We start from the raw sequence: 15,698 nt of genomic DNA, 5'->3' as shown, positions 1-15,698 counted from the left end.
ATGGAGTCATAAATTCCAAAGTCAGAAGGGACCATTGTCTGACCTTCTGTATAGTACAGGCCAGAGAACCAGCCAGTCTAATCTCCAGCTAAGCTCACCCTTGCTGCGGCCATGGGGTAACACGGGGGCCCACAGCTCTGGGTGTCCCCAGTGGAACATTCCAACCATGGGGGGGGTTTGTTTCCAGTGGGGTCCTGCAGGGATCAGTTCTCGGCCCTACACTAGTTAACATTGTTATCAGCGACCTGGAAGAAAACATAAATACATCACTGATAAGTCTGAAGAGGGCACAAATTTTGGGGGAGTGGTTAACAATGAAGATGGTGTAGCCTGGGGTGTGTTAGTAATGTTGATTTGATTTATCAACTTTATTTTATTTTATTTTAATTAATTTTAATTAATGAATATTAATAATAATCATTTGTACTAATTAGTATGAGTTTAGGCTTGCCAATTTGTTTGATCAGAAGATAAAAGTTTGTTGTGCGTTCATTGCAACTGAACAATCTTCCATCATTGCTACTTGCTTAGGTACAAGATCTAGGATCTTAATATCTGTAACAACTGATACAGGACAATCAGAATTAGAATCTGAGGATCCTCCTTCTGGATCAGGATCTGGGCTTGCATCTGAGCTTGAATCTATAAGTTCTATGTCTCAACTCCTACCTAAATTCACATTTTCCTCATCTGAGCCATCAGAACTTTCCACTGGAGATAATCCTGGATATGTAGGATAATTTTCCATAAAACCTCTATGTCTTACGCTCAGGGCATCTCCACGCTGACACAGGACATCACTTAGTCCGCTAAGGTCTGGTGGAATAGGGCGTTTTACCGGTACACCAGGTGATACCAGCATTATCCAAGGGGGTGTAGAGGGTCCATGAAATTCTAGGGACCTAGGCAATGTTGATAATTGCCTAAATGCCAATAAGTGTCCACCCGGAGGGACTGGATCTCCTACTCTATATGGTGCTAATGTAATATTGGGTGGAGGAGCAGGAATTCTATTCCTTGGTTGTTGTAGCTCTCTCTGTTGTTACTTAGAGATTATTACCTCGCAGGCCCTAGCTACTTGTGTCACTTGTGACACTGCATCTTCTAATCCCTGAGCAATGACAGTGTCTGAAGGCGCTGCCTCTTCACTCTCAGGGGTGGATACTAACAGAGGAGGGGATTTTTCCTCCCCCTTTGCTTTGCTCCTCTCCTCTTTTGCACCACTAGCCGCCTTTTCTATGACACTCATCGCCGCCTCCTGTGGTGCCACCTCGGGGCTTCCTTTTCCTATCTGCAGACTGCTGGTAGCTTCGGCACTGCCAGCTTCCTCTCCTGACTCTCCTCGTGGCTCTTCAGACTCAATCTCCAGCTCCACTCCTAAAGGTAACTCTCTGACCCTGCTTCTAGTAGTTGGCCCTATAGGTTTTTCTGCCTCCGTCGGTTCCACCATACCGACAGGGATGGGAATCGATTCTTTATCCTCCTCTACCACACCTTCTTTCTTCTCAAATTCTCTCATTCTTGCCAACAGCCGACCATGGTCTGATCTAGAAGCTTCTAGCATTTGTGGAGCTTCCCCGAGTACCTCTCCTTTTTTATTCAATTTCTTTCCCAGTGAGCTACAAGCCACGAGCAGGTATCCAACAGCTACTCCCTTGTCCAGTTTAGCCCTTTTCTTTTTCTGCTCTGTTTCCACATCAGATACCTCACTTACAAAACCCCCTGGGTTCCCATGCTCAGAGATCATCTCACTATTTCTCAGCTGTTCTAAACCTCCTCCATGTTCCTGAATCTATTTCCTGGCAAAGTTTTCTAAAGCCAGAGTGTGGGTAACTCCAACCGACTCTACTCTTGCCCTTGCCCCACTCTTACCACAAGATAGAGAACTCATTTCAATTCTACAACTTTACTAGCTTAATCAAAAAACTAGAATAAATTCTCTGTCGCTTTACTCTGAAACGGAAGGCATCCCTTCACAGAAACAACAGGAAATAGCACCCCTTGACTGCTTTTTTAACACTTAGATCAATAAGTCCCAAGAAAATAATAGAGGGATAGGAGTACATTCCTTCTCTTCCCTCGATGGCTCAGAGCAAATCGAGAGGTCTTTTCCCTCTGTCAGGACCTGCCAAATACTGGGCAATACTGAGGCAGACTGATCAGAGGTGCAGTCCGGGAGAGTTCGTGTCCCGAATCAGCCTCCACAGAATCTATAAAGGGACCTTCGGGGGTATGACAGGAAGCTCACACTGAGACAGATATAGTCATAAAGACTTTTTATTAAAATCAGTTAAACAGTAAGTAAACGGTAAAACAGTTAGAATTACAGAGTTACAATTGTATTACTAGGAAAGAGTCCTGTAGCACCTAATAGAACAACAGAAGTTTTGGAGCATGAGCTTTCGTGGGTGAATACCCAAGTGGGGATTCGCCCATGAAAGTTCATGCTCCAAAACTTCTGTTGGTCTATAAGGTGCCACAGGGCTCTTTGCTGCTTTTACAGATCCAGACTAACACGGCTACCCCTCTGATACTTGTATTACAGTTACTCAAGAGCTACATATGATAATACAATATTATGTGCTGCAAACTTTGATTAATACTCATACCCTGTTTTGATAACCTGGTGGTGGAAAATACAGGACCCCGCCTGTGGTGGTTCCGGTTTCACATCTCTTGCAGAAGCGTACAGAGGAAACTAATGTGAAGAGCTGTCAAAGCTACTTTAGAATTTACTCTCTAGCGAAGTGTAGTGAAGAGAAGACTAGTGGAGAGTAGACTGAAGTGAGTGAAGTGAAGAAGAAGGACGAGGAGGTACCGTAGTGAGGTAGGTTACCTCTTTTTATAGGAATAAATCTTGGAAATCCTTCCTCTTATGCCCAAATTTCACTCTTCTCCCACAGAAATGTTAGGGTACACTTACCCCATAGGCTAGTTTGTATGTGCATATGGACAAGAGGTACCTGTGCACTTGGGGTGTACTTGTTAAGTCTGTGGGTACAACTTTGAAAAATCCCCTCTGCCATCCTTCATTGTCTGTTGGTCTAGGTAAAGGTCTTAGACCTCATAGACTCATAGACTCTAGGACTGGAAGGGACCTCGAGAGGTCATTGAGTCCAGTCCCCTGCCCTCCTGGCAGGACCAACTACTGTCTAGACCATCCCTAATAGCCATTTATCTAACCTACTCTTAAATATCTCCAGAAATGGAGATTCCACAACTTCCCTAGGCAATCTATTCCAGTGTTTAACTACCCTGACAGTTAGGAACTTTTTCCTAATGTCCAACCTAAATCTCCCTTGCTGCAGTTTAAGCCCATTGCTTCTTGTTCTATCATTGGAGGCTAAGATGAACAAGTTTTCTCCCTCCTCCTGATGACACCCTTTTAGATACCTGAAAACTGCTATCATGTCCCCTCTCAGTCTTCTCTTTTCCAAACTAAGCAAACCCAATTCCTTCAGCCTTCCTTCATAGGTCATGTTCTCAAGACCTTTAATCATTCTTGTTGCTCTTCTCTGGACCCTCTCCAATTTCTCCACATCTTTCTTGAAATGCGGTGCCCAGAACTCGACACAATACTCCAGTTGAGGCCTAACCAGCGCAGAGTAAAGCGGAAGAATGACTTCTCGTGTCTTGTTTACAACACACCTGTTAATGCATCCCAGAATCACGTTTGCTTTTTTTGCAACAGTATCACACTGTTGACTCATATTAAGCTTGTGGTCCACTATGACCCCTAGATCTCTTTCTGCCATACTCCTTCCTAGACAGTCTCTTCCCATTCTGTATGTGTGAAACTGATTGTTCCTTCCTAAGTGGAGCACTTTGCATTTATCTTTATTGAACTCCATCTTGTTTACCTCAGACCATTTCTCCAACTTGTCCAGATCATTTTGAATTTTGACCCTGTCCTCCAAAGCAGTTGCAATCCCTCCCAGTTTGGTATCGTCCGCAAACTTAATAAGCGTACTTTCTATGCCAACATCTAAATTGTTGATGAAGATATTGAACAGAACCGGTCCCAAAACAGACCCCTGCGGAACCCCACTTGTTATACCTTTCCAGCAGGATTGGGAGCCATTAACAACTACTCTCTGAGTACGGTTATCCAGCCAGTTATGCACCCACCTTATAGTAGCCCCATCTAAATTGTACTTTCCTAGCTTATCTATAAGAATATCATGCGAGACTGTATCAAATGCCTTACTGAAGTCTAGATATATCACATCCACCGCTTCTCCCTTATCCACAAGGCTCGTTATCCTATCAAAGAATGTTATCAGATTAGTTTGACACGATTTGTTCTTTACAAATCCATGCTGGCTATTCCCTATCACCTTACCACCTTCCAAGTGTTTGCAGATGATTTCTTTGATTACCTGCTCCATTATCTTCCCTGGCACAGAAGTTAAACTAACTGGTCTGTAGTTTCCTGGGTTGTTTTTATTTCCCTTTTTATAGATGGGCACTATATTTGCCCCCTTCCAGTCTTCTGGAATCTCCCCCGTCTCCCATGATTTCCCAAAGATAATAGCTAGAGGCTCAGATACCTCTTCTATTAACTCCTTGAGTATTCTAGGATGCATTTCATCAGGCCCTGGTGACTTGCAGGCATCTAACTTTTCTAAGTGATTTTTTACTTGCTCTTTTTTTATTTTATCTTCTAAACCTACCCTCTTCCCGTAAGCATTCACTATACTAGACATTCCTTCAGACTTCTCAGTGAAGACCGAAACAAAGAAGTCATTAAGCATCTCTGCCATTTCCAAGTCTCCCGTTACTGTTACCCCCTCCTCATTGAGCAGTGGGCCTACCCTGTCCTTAGTCTTCCTCTTGCTTCTAATGTATTGATAAAAAGTCTTCTTGTTTCCCTTTATTCCCATAGCTAGTTTGAGCTCATTTTGTGCCTTTGCCTTTCTAATCTTGCCTCTGCATTCCTGTGTTATTTGCCTATATTCATCCTTCGTGATCTGACCTAGTTTCCATTTTTTATATGACGCCTTTTTATTTTGTAGGTCACGCAAGATCTCAAGGGTAAGCCAAGGTGGTCTTTTGCCACATCTTCTATCTTTCCTAACCATCGGAATCACTTGCTTTTGGGCCCTTAATAGCGTCCCTTTGAAAAACTGCCAACTTTCCTCCGTTGTTTTTCCCCTCAGTCTTAATTCCCATGGGACCTTGCCTATCAGCTCTCTGAGCTTACCAAAATCCGCCTTCCTGAAATCCATTGTCTCTATTCTGCTGTACTCCCTTCTACCCTTCCTTAGAATTGCAAATTCTATGATTTCATGATCACTTTCACCCAAGCTGCCTTCTACTTTCAAATTCTCAACAAGTTCCTCCCTATTGGTTAAAATCAAGTCTAGAACAGCTTCCCCCCTAGTAGCTTTTTCAACTTTCTGAAATAAAAAGTTGTCCGCAATGCAGTCCAGGAACTTATTGGATAGTCTGTGCCCTGCAGTGTTATTTTCCCAACATATATCTGGATAGTTGAAGTCCCCCATCACCACCAAATCTTGGGCTTTGGATGATTTTGTTAGTTGTTTGAAAAAAGCCTCATCCACCTCTTCCGCCTGATTAGGTGGCCTGTAGTAGACTCCCAGCATGACATCACCTGTGTTTTTTACCCCTTTTAGCCTAACCCAGAGACTCTCCACCCTTCCGTCTCCTATGTCCATCTCCACCTCAGTCCAAGTGTGTACATTTTTAATATATAAGGCAACACCTCCTCCCTTTTTCCCCTGTCTATCCTTCCTGAGCAAACTATACCCATCCACACCAACATTCCAGTCATGTGTATTATCCCACCAAGTTTCAGTAATGCCAATAATGTCATCTTTAAAAGGTCATCTTTGCTTTTCTGGGTAAAAGGACCCAGAATATAGATATGCTAACTTTCCTTTAGCTTAACATGCAAGTTTTTGGCCTGTAGGTTTCTTGCATTACAGCCAAACTGATTTTTGATATGAATCTATGAACCCATTACAATACAATACTCATAAGAAAAGATATATCTAAGGATGTTTCAACTTTGAAGCAGGATGGAGACTTAGCCCCCGAATCCATAGAGAGTGCAACCCTGGCGCTTCAGAGCATAGACCACATCTGTGGCAGTCACAGTCTTCCGCTTAGCGTGTTCAGTGTAAGTGACAGCATCACGGATGACGTTCTCTAAAAACACTTTCAGCACTCCTCGGGTTTCTTCACAGATCAGTCCGGAAATACGCTTTACATCACCACGGCGCCAAACGACGAATAGGCGGCTTCATAATACCTTGAATGTTATCACGGAGCACCTTACGATGGCGCTTAGCGCCCCCCCTTTCCCAAGCCCTTACCACCTTTGCCGCAACCAGACATGATATTCCCACCTTCTAGTTGCCCGGCTTAGAAAACAAGAATAACCAGGTTATGCAGGCAACCCGATTAATCCTGAGGGCTACAAGAGCAGGTCACTGATAGAGAGTGATCTGGATTTCCTAGTAACCTGGGTGAAGCAAATAATTTGCCTCTCAGTATGGCTAAATGTAAATGCAGACCTCTAGGAACACAGAACACAGGCCAGACTTACAGGATAGGGGCCTCTGTCCTGGGAAGCAGAGACTGTGTAAATGATTTGGGGGTTGGTGGGGGTAACCAGCTGAACATTAGTTATCAGCACAAAGTTGTAGCCAAAAGGGCTAATGCAAACCTGGAATTTAAAAGTAGGGGAGTCTCAAGTCGGAGCAGTGAGGTTATTTTACCTCTGTGTTTGGCAGTGGTGTGACTGCTGGCGGAATCCTGTGCCAGTTCTGGTGTTCCCGGTTCAAGAAGGATGTTGATAATTGGAGAGGGGTCAGGGAAGAGCCACGAGAAGGATTAAAGGATTAGAAAACCTGCCTTACAGTGTTAGACTCAGGGAGCTCAATCTGTTCAGCTGAGCAAAGGAAAGGTTAAGGGGTGATTTGATTCCAGTCTCTAAATACCTACATGGGGACAGATATTGAGCAATGGGCTCCCCAGTCTAGCAGGCGAAGGTGTAACACAGTCCAGTCCTGGGAGCTGAAGCTAGACAAATTCAGGCTGGAAATGAGGCAGAAATTTTGCCAGTGAGAGTAACTGGAACAACTTCCCCAGGGTCGTGGTGGATTCTCCATCACGGGCAATTTTAAAACCGACACTGGATGTTTTTCTAACAGCTCTGCTCTAGGCACTATTGTGGGGTAGGTCTCTGGCCTGTGTTTTACGGGGGTCAGACCAGGTGATCCCATAGGTCCCTCCTGGCCTTGCAATCTATGCATAAAATTCACAGTAGGAGTCAGCTGGTGCTTGGAAATGAGATGAAGGAAGTTACCAGGTGTCACGAATTCACAGGGTCTGTGCTGTGCCCGGCCTTTAAACAGCCTCACTAGCCCCACATACAAGCAGCCAAACCACAGACATGTGAGATCAGAGTCACTTTGGGGCAAGTCTGACACCGCTTTCATTGGGCCACGGTCAGCACCTACATAGCAGGGTAATGGGTTCCCTTGAAATGCAGCAGAAAGACAGACCCGGGGAGCCTGGGCAGCCCAGAACAGGGCCAACCCCTCGGCCACAGGCAGCACCCGCAATCCAGTCCTCATGGGCCTGACTGTCCCCGGCTCCATATGTCACCATTTACACCAGAGCCTGGTACGTGTAAATCGCCGCCCAGGGAGGATGGTGCATTTCACAGTCTCTTTGCACAGGTGGAAATAACAACACTCAGTGCAGGGCGCTGAGGAGCCAAGCACAAGGTGTGTGATGGGCCGAGTGCTCCTCGGGCTTGAGGGCTGGGAATTGGGAAAGTTGCTGTTCTACCCTGCACTGATGGGGGCCAGGCCCCAGCTGGTGTGAGTCCAGTGACCCCCGTGGAGCTCTGGCCAGTTCTCACCCACTGGGGTTCTAGTCCTGGTGATTCCAGCGGAGCTCTGAGCAACGCCCACCCTCTGGGGCTCTGACCTCAAGGACTCCAATAGACCCACACCAGCCTGTACCCACTGGGAATCCCGGCCACTGACTTCAATTGGACTCCACCTGATTTACACTCCCTGGGTCTCTGCCCTTAACTTTCCATGGGACAAGATGGACGTGAGCAGTTGGGCCAGTCAGAGCCAGGGCACGATGGCTCCCCACAGCCACACTGACCTCAGCGCTGACCGATGGTGGGTGGGTAGAGGGAAGGAAACAGCTTTTATTTTATCTGTTATCTCAGCCCTGACAAACGCTTCCTCCTGCTCAAAGCCAGGCTGGTGGCTTTGTCCTGGCTTCTCTTAGCTCGGTTTGCCTGGGCGTTAAATGATTGTAGCTGCCATCAGCACAGATCTGCATGTTCAGTACTGACACCCGGTCCCCTCTCCGCACTGGTCTATAAATACCCCAGGCCCGGCCAGTGTCCCATGCAGGCTGCACTTGGACTGGCCTTGCACCAGAGCAGCTGCCCAGCGAGTCACTCAGCTGAGACCCTGGCTTCCTCCTGCTTCTTCCTCCTCCTGCGCTGGGGGGCTGGCGGCAGCTGATCTGTTACGGGGATGGGTGGCCAAGCTTGTCCTGTGTGTGTTCCCTGACCCTGGGGCCCTCTCTGCCTCACCCCTTCCTCCCACCCGGCAAAGCCCTGCACGTGGCACCCTAACGCCCTGCGGAGCTGTGCCCAGCGCTCTGCCCCTCCGGGAGCTGGGTCCAGCCTCCAGTCCTGTGTCCAGTCCCTGCTGGAGCATCTCTCTGCAGGGCGGCTCTCCCATTCGACCCCTTCTGCTAATAATGGTGCAACAGGGGTCCCAGCCCCCACCATGGGGTGCAGTAACTATAACCCCGCCCCTCACCGCCACCCCAACCACATGGTGTTGGCTTTCCAGACACATGATCCCAGACCTGGAAGTATGAGTGTGATTCAAACACCTGTTAGTGGGGAAAAGGCCCCGGGGCGAGGTCAGTTGGTGTTTCATGTACCAGGTGCTGGGTGATAACACGAGAGGCTCCAAGTCTCTAACACTAACCCAGCTGTCTGATCAGAGAACGATTGCAGACGTGCTGCACCTGCAGCTGGCATTCCAGCCCTGTGCACACAGACTGGCCTCCACCCTGGTGCCACTGAGGCTTCTTCCAAACTCTCCCACCCTGCTACCCAGGGCTGCCCAGAGGATTCAGGGGGCCTGGGGCAAAGCAATTTCAGGGGCCCCTTCCATAAAAAAAAGTTGCAATACTATATTCTCGTGGTGGCCCCTGTGGGGCCCGGGGCCTGGGGCAAATTGCCCCACTTTCCCACCCCCTCCGGGCAGCCCTACTGCCACCTGCGCCCTCCCTCCAACTTCCATGTAGGTGGTTACCGAGGGCACCTGCCAGCCCCAGCACTAGGGAGAGAGGGGCAGTGGGAGAAGGCATCTGAGAACTGCTTTGCTCTGCAAATGGGACCCTGATTCCTAGGACCAAGGTCCCATCTGAGTGACCATGGCCTCCCTGCTGACCCTCCTTCTCCTCACCTGCAACCCTGGTTTGGGGAGTTCCTGGAGATGCTGCTTGCAGAGCCCAGCCACTGACGAGCTGGGACCTGGTGGTGGATGAGGCTTTTTTCAAATAACTAACAAAATCATCCAAAGCCCAAGATTTGGTAGTGATGGGGGACTTCAACTATCCAGATATATGTTGGGAAAATAACACCGCGGGGCACAGACTATCCAATAAGTTCCTGGACTGCATTGCAGACAACTTTTTATTTCAGAAAGTTGAAAAAGCTACAAGGGGGGAAGCTGTTTTAGACTTGATTTTAACAAATAGGGAGGAACTCGTTGAGAATTTGAAAGTAGAAGGAAGCTTGGGTGAAAGTGATCATGAAATCATAGAATTTGCAATTCTAAGGAAGGGTAGAAGGGAGTACAGCGGAATAGAGACAATGGATTTCAGGAAGGCAGATTTTGGTAAGCTCAGAGAGCTGATAGGTAAGGTCCCATGGGAATCAAGACTGAGGGGAAAAACAACTGAGGAGAGTTGGCAGTTTTTCAAAGGGACGCTATTAAGGGCCCAAAAGCAAGTTATTCCGATGGTTAGGAAAGATAGAAAATGTGGCAAAAGACCACCTTGGCTTACCCTTGAGATCTTGTGTGACCTACAAAGTAAAAAGGCGTCATATAAAAAATGGAAACTAGGTCAGATCACGAAGGATGAATATAGGCAAATAACACAGGAATGCAGAGGCAAGATTAGAAAAGCAAAGGCACAGAATGAACTCAAATTAGCTATGGGAATAAAGGGAAACAAGAAGACTTTTTATCAATACATTAGAAGCAAGAGGAAGACTAAGGACAGGGTAGGCCCACTGCTCAATGAGGAGGGGGAAACAGTAACGGGAGACTTGGAAATGGCAGAGATGCTTAATGACTTCTTTGTTTCGGTCTTCACTGAGAAGTCTGAAGGAATGTCTAGTATAGTGAATGCTTACGGGAAGAGGGTAGGTTTAGAAGATAAAATAAAAAAAGAGCAAGTAAAAAATCACTTAGAAAAGTTAGATGCCTGCAAGTCACCAGGGCCTGATGAAATGCATCCTAGAATACTCAAGGAGTTAATAGAAGAGGTATCTGAGCCTCTAGCTATTAACTTTGGGAAATCATGGGAGACAGGGGAGATTCCAGAAGACTGGAAGGGGGCAAATATAGTGCCCATCTATAAAAAGGGAAATAAAAACAACCCAGGAAACTACAGACCAGTTAGTTTAACTTCTGTGCCAGGGAAGATAATGGAGCAGGTAATCAAAGAAATCATCTGCAAACACTTGGAAGGTGGTAAGGTGATAGGGAATAGCCAGCATGGATTTGTAAAGAACAAATCGTGTCAAACTAATCTGATAGCGTTCTTTGATAGGATAACGAGCCTTGTGGATAAGGGAAAAGCGGTGGTTGTGATATACTTAGACTTTAGTAAGGCATTTGATATGGTTTCGCATGATATTCTTATAGATAAACTAGGAAAGTACAATTTAGATGGGGCTACTATAAGGTGGGTGCATAACTGGCTGGATAACCGTACTCAGAGAGTAGTTGTTAATGGCTCCCAATCCTGCTGGAAAGGTATAACAAGTGGGGTTCCGCAGGGTTCTGTTTTGGGACCGTTTCTGTTCAATATCTTCATCAACGATTTAGATGTTGGCATAGAAAGTACGCTTATTAAGTTTGTGGACGATACCAAACTGGGAGGGATTGCAACTGCTTTGGAGGACAGGGTCAAAATTCAAAATGATCTGGACAAATTGGAGAAATGGTCTGAGGTAAACAGGATGAAGTTCAATAAAGGTAAATGCAAAGTGCTCCACCTAGGAAGGAACAATCAGTTTCACACATACAGAATGGGAAGAGACTGTCTAGGAAGGAGTATGGCAGAAAGAGATCTAGGGGTCATAGTAGACCACAAGCTTAATATGAGTCAACAGTGTGATACTGTCGCAAAAAATGCAAACATGATTCTGGGATGCATTAACAGGTGTGTTGTAAACAAGACACGAGAAGTCATTCTTCCGCTTTACTCTGCGCTGGTTAGGCCTCAACTGGAGTATTGTGTCCAGTTCTGGGCACCGCATTTCAAGAAAGATGTGGAGAAATTGGAGAGGGTCCAGAGAAGAGCAACAAGAATGATTAAAGGTCTTGAGAACATGACCTGTGAAGGAAGGCTGAAGGAATTGGGTTTGTTTAGTTTGGAAAAGAGAAGACTGAGAGGGGACATGATAGCAGTTTTCAGGTATCTAAAAGGGTGTCATCAGGAGGAGGGAGAAAACTTGTTCACCTTAGCCTCCAATGATAGAACCAGAAGCAATGGGCTTAAACTGCAGCAAGGGAGATTTAGGTTGGACATTAGGAAAAAGTTCCTAACTGTCAGGGTAGTTAAACACTGGAATAGATTGCCTAGGGAAGTTGTGGAATCTCCATCTCTGGAGATATTTAAGAGTAGGTTAGATAAATGTCTATTAGGGATGGTCTAGACAGTGTTTGGTCCTGCCATGAGGGCAGGGGACTGGACTCGATGACCTCTCGAGGTCCCTTCCAGTCCTAGAGTCTATGAATCTATGAATCTATAAAAGTTCTTAGTTCAGACTTGTAGCAGTGATGGAGTAAACTGCAGGATCAAATCAAGTCTCTGGAACATCCCCGCTGGGATGGGTCATCAGTCCTTTGTTCAGAGCTTCAGTTTGTAGCAAAGTCCCTCCAGAGGTAAGAAGCAGGATTGAAGACAAGATGGAGATGAGGCATCAGGCTTTCATAGTCTTTTCCAGGTGTAAGAACCTCTTTGTCCTTACTGTGGAAAATTACAGCAAAATGGAGTCTGGAGTCACATGGGCAAGTCCCTGCGTACTTTGCTGAGTTACAAGGTGTATCTGCCTTCTTTCAATGGGTCAGTTGTGTAGCTGATGGTCCTTAATGGACCATCAAGCAGGCTAGGCAGAGACAACACCAACTTGTCTGGGATGTCTCCCAGAATTGCAGCACAAAGTTGAAGTACAGACAGTACAAAGCCAATATTCATAACTTCAACTACAAAATTGATGCACATATATAGACAGCATAATCATAACCAGCAACCTATAATCTTGTCTTAGACATCTCATTTGACCCCCTTTACATAAGATTTGGTGCCACTACAGGACTTTGGTTGCAACCATGTTCTATATGATCCCAGATTATATCAATAACATCACAATGGGACACACAGATGATAAGTGAGATTAATGGGTGCAGAAATTGACAAGCTTTTCACAGAGTCGAAACACTAAACACATTCCTAATTCTAATTCCCGTTGTAAACGTACCAACCAACAGTGAGCCACACTTGCTCCAGCTCTCCATTGTCAGTTTCAGATGAGAGCTAGGGACCTTGGCATGATCTGGCACCTGGTCTGCCAGTTACATAAGTTTTTTGACATTCTCATAAAGAATCTAGGGAATTTTGGTTTAGATTAAATTACTATAAAGTGGATTCACCATCGGTTGAAAGACTGTACTCAAAGAGTAGTTGATGGTTTGCTGTCAAACTGAGAGGGCGTCTCTAGTGGACCCATAGGGAACAGCACTAGGTCCAGTAGTAATCAATTTTTTTCCTTTTTGACTTGGATAATGGAGAGGAGAAAATATTGTACTTTGTCTACACTACATAGTTTTGTCAGCGCAAGTTACTCCAACAATCAAAAACCTGTATTAATACATTGCTTGTGCATGTTCACACAAAGCTTCTTCTGTTAATGGGGCACGTCCACAGTTGGTGTTCTAACACGGACAGTCAGATCAGTGCACTGTAGGTAGCTATCCCCCTGTGCTACTTGCCACCTTCTCTAGCTAGGAGTTGTGGGAAGGTGGAGTGGATCACAATGAATAATGGGTGCTTGTTCAACATTTCATGATGCAGTTTTTTCTGTCCCATCATTACATGGGCTTCCGACAGCCTGTCGGCATTTTTCAACTACCCCTGTTTACTGTGTGCCTGCCGTCTCTGTCTGAAAGGATGGACACAGCACTCCTCTCTGCTGTTTTGGTCACAGTTATGAAGCTTGCAACACCAGATTGCTATTGGTTGGTTGCAAATCAGTTTGGAGTTGGGAAGTCCACTGTTGGGGCTTGTGGCAGAGTTAGTACCTCGTCGGCCCCTTAAGTCCAGGGGTGGGAGGTAACACAGCCTCTCTACGCTCAAGTCCGCGTTCTAAACCCCTCTGTAATTAGCACAGTGTGACTCAGTGGCCAGAGTTCATCTACTTCCACTTTCCCAGTGGGGTAATGTGGCCTAGTGGCCAGGGTCCATACAATGTGCCCCATTGACAGTGAAGCCAAATGGTCAGCTTCTACCTAATTCCCCTCTCCTGATGGGGTAATGTGACCTAGCAGCTGATGTCCATACAATGCGCCCCTAAGGCAGTACAGTCCAATGACCAGAGTCCTACCAAGGTAGGAGGACCCGGGCCTGCCTCCTCCACTGGGTCCTGACCCAGGGCCCTGTTGGTGGACAGTTCTCCTCACCAGTGGTCCGGTGGGGATCCTCCTGAAAAATGCTGGCCTGAATGGTCCCAGCACCATTCCTCTTCAAGGTCTCCCTGGGACACTTCCTACCCATTCCTCAGATTCTCCCAGATCTGCGGCATCCTCTGCCTCTCCTCTGCAGTGTGTCTGCACATGTCTGGCCTCTGCGTCCCGGGGTGTGGGCCTCTCTTCTGCTGGAGAGAGCAACAAGCCTTTTTCCCCTCTGGCAGTTCCCCTAGACTGAGCAACCCTGCAAATTTTTATACCTGATTTCCAGGTGGAGCACGCCCGACAGAGATTCAGGGACAGGGCTTCTTCTGCTAGGCAGGAAGGATTAACCCCTGACGTAGCAGTGCAGGGCCGATCCACCCCATCACAGGGCTGCATTAATGCAAGTGTGCAGGACCATTAGTCGCATCATCCTATGAAGGACTATTACGTTTGGCAATGTATGTGAAGTAGTGGAAGGCTTTGCAGCAGTGGGATTCCCTAAGTATTGTGGGGCAACAGATGGAACGCATATCCCAATATTGGCCATGGACCATCTTGCAATGGAATACATCAATAGAAAGGAGTACTTCTCTATTGTATGGCAGGCACTTGTAGAGCACTGTAGGCATTTCACTGTCAGCGCAGGGTGATGAATCTTCAGGAACACTGGCCTGTACAGAAAGCTGCAAGCAGGGACTTTCTTTCCAGACCAGAAGATTTCAGTGGTGGATGTCAAAATGCCCAGTGATCCTGAGAGACCGAGCATACCCCTTATTCCCATGGCTCATGAAGCCTTACACAGGAAACCTGGACAGAAGCAAGGAGTGCTTCAGCAATATGCTGAGAAGGTGCAGAATGACTGTAGAATGTGTCTGTGGCAAATTAAAAGCATGCTGGTGCTGCCTTTGTGGCAGTTAGACCTAACTGAGGAAAATATTTCCATGATCATAGCAGCCTTCTGAGCACACCATAATATTTGTGAGGCTAAGGATGAAAAGTTCCCACCAGGGTGGAGTGTGGAGGAGGATTGCCTGGGAGCTGATTTTGAGCAGTCAGATACCAGGGCTATTTGAGGGACACAATGGGTTGGCGGCTATTTGCATCAGGGAGGCTTTAAGGCACCACTTTCATATGTCTTTCTATACAGCACTCTGCCATGCTTTGTTAACTTGGAGCTTTGCATGAAAATTGTGATGATTTCTGAGTGGGATTTCTACTCCACAAATGACCACATTGCCACTGTGTATTAATCCCAGCAGTAGCCACCATGTGTAGGAGACAAAGAAGTGTGTGCTACATGTCCCTCTCAGTGCCTGATCCTAGGAATCTGCTACAGTTCTCAGCTCTCAGTTGAGTGTCATAATTAAGGCTACATTTTAGTCATGGGTATTTCTGTTAAAAGACACAGACAGGTAATGGGCTGTAAACAAATATTCACAGCCTGTGACCTGTCCATGACTTTTACTTAAAATATGGGTGACTAAAACTGGGGGGCTGGAGGGGCTACCCGGCAGCCCTGCAGGTGCTGGGGGAGGGTGGCCCAGGTGCTGGGGTGGGCGGACAGGTGGAGGTGCATGGCCCAGGACCCCTGCTGGTGATGGAGGGAGGGTGGGCAGTGGCATGTGGCCTGAGGCCCCTGCTGGTGCTGGGGGGCGGGGTTGGTGGGGCCAGCAGGCTCCCTACCTGGCTCCATGCCTTCCACCCCAGCAGCAGAGTTTG

The 15,698-nt window shown here is 46.7% G+C and overlaps 1 protein-coding gene across 1 annotated transcript in view; it reads left to right on the top strand.

Annotated features, from left to right (window-relative positions):
* Positions 1 to 1,259: 1,259 nt before the first annotated feature.
* LOC127051306 (C-type lectin Cal-like) overlaps positions 1,260 to 15,698 on the top strand; it is a 124,760-nt gene continuing 110,321 nt past the window's right edge. Inside the window, exon 1 of the mRNA XM_050953480.1 lies at positions 1,260 to 1,383. The gene's annotated coding sequence lies outside the window, so the exon portion shown is untranslated. The remainder of the gene's footprint in view (positions 1,384 to 15,698) is intronic.

The sequence above is a fragment of the Gopherus flavomarginatus genome, chromosome 1 (assembly GCF_025201925.1).
Source record: "Gopherus flavomarginatus isolate rGopFla2 chromosome 1, rGopFla2.mat.asm, whole genome shotgun sequence".
Taxonomy (NCBI): domain Eukaryota; kingdom Metazoa; phylum Chordata; order Testudines; family Testudinidae; genus Gopherus; species Gopherus flavomarginatus.
This window is presented reverse-complemented; position numbering and strand designations above follow the sequence as displayed.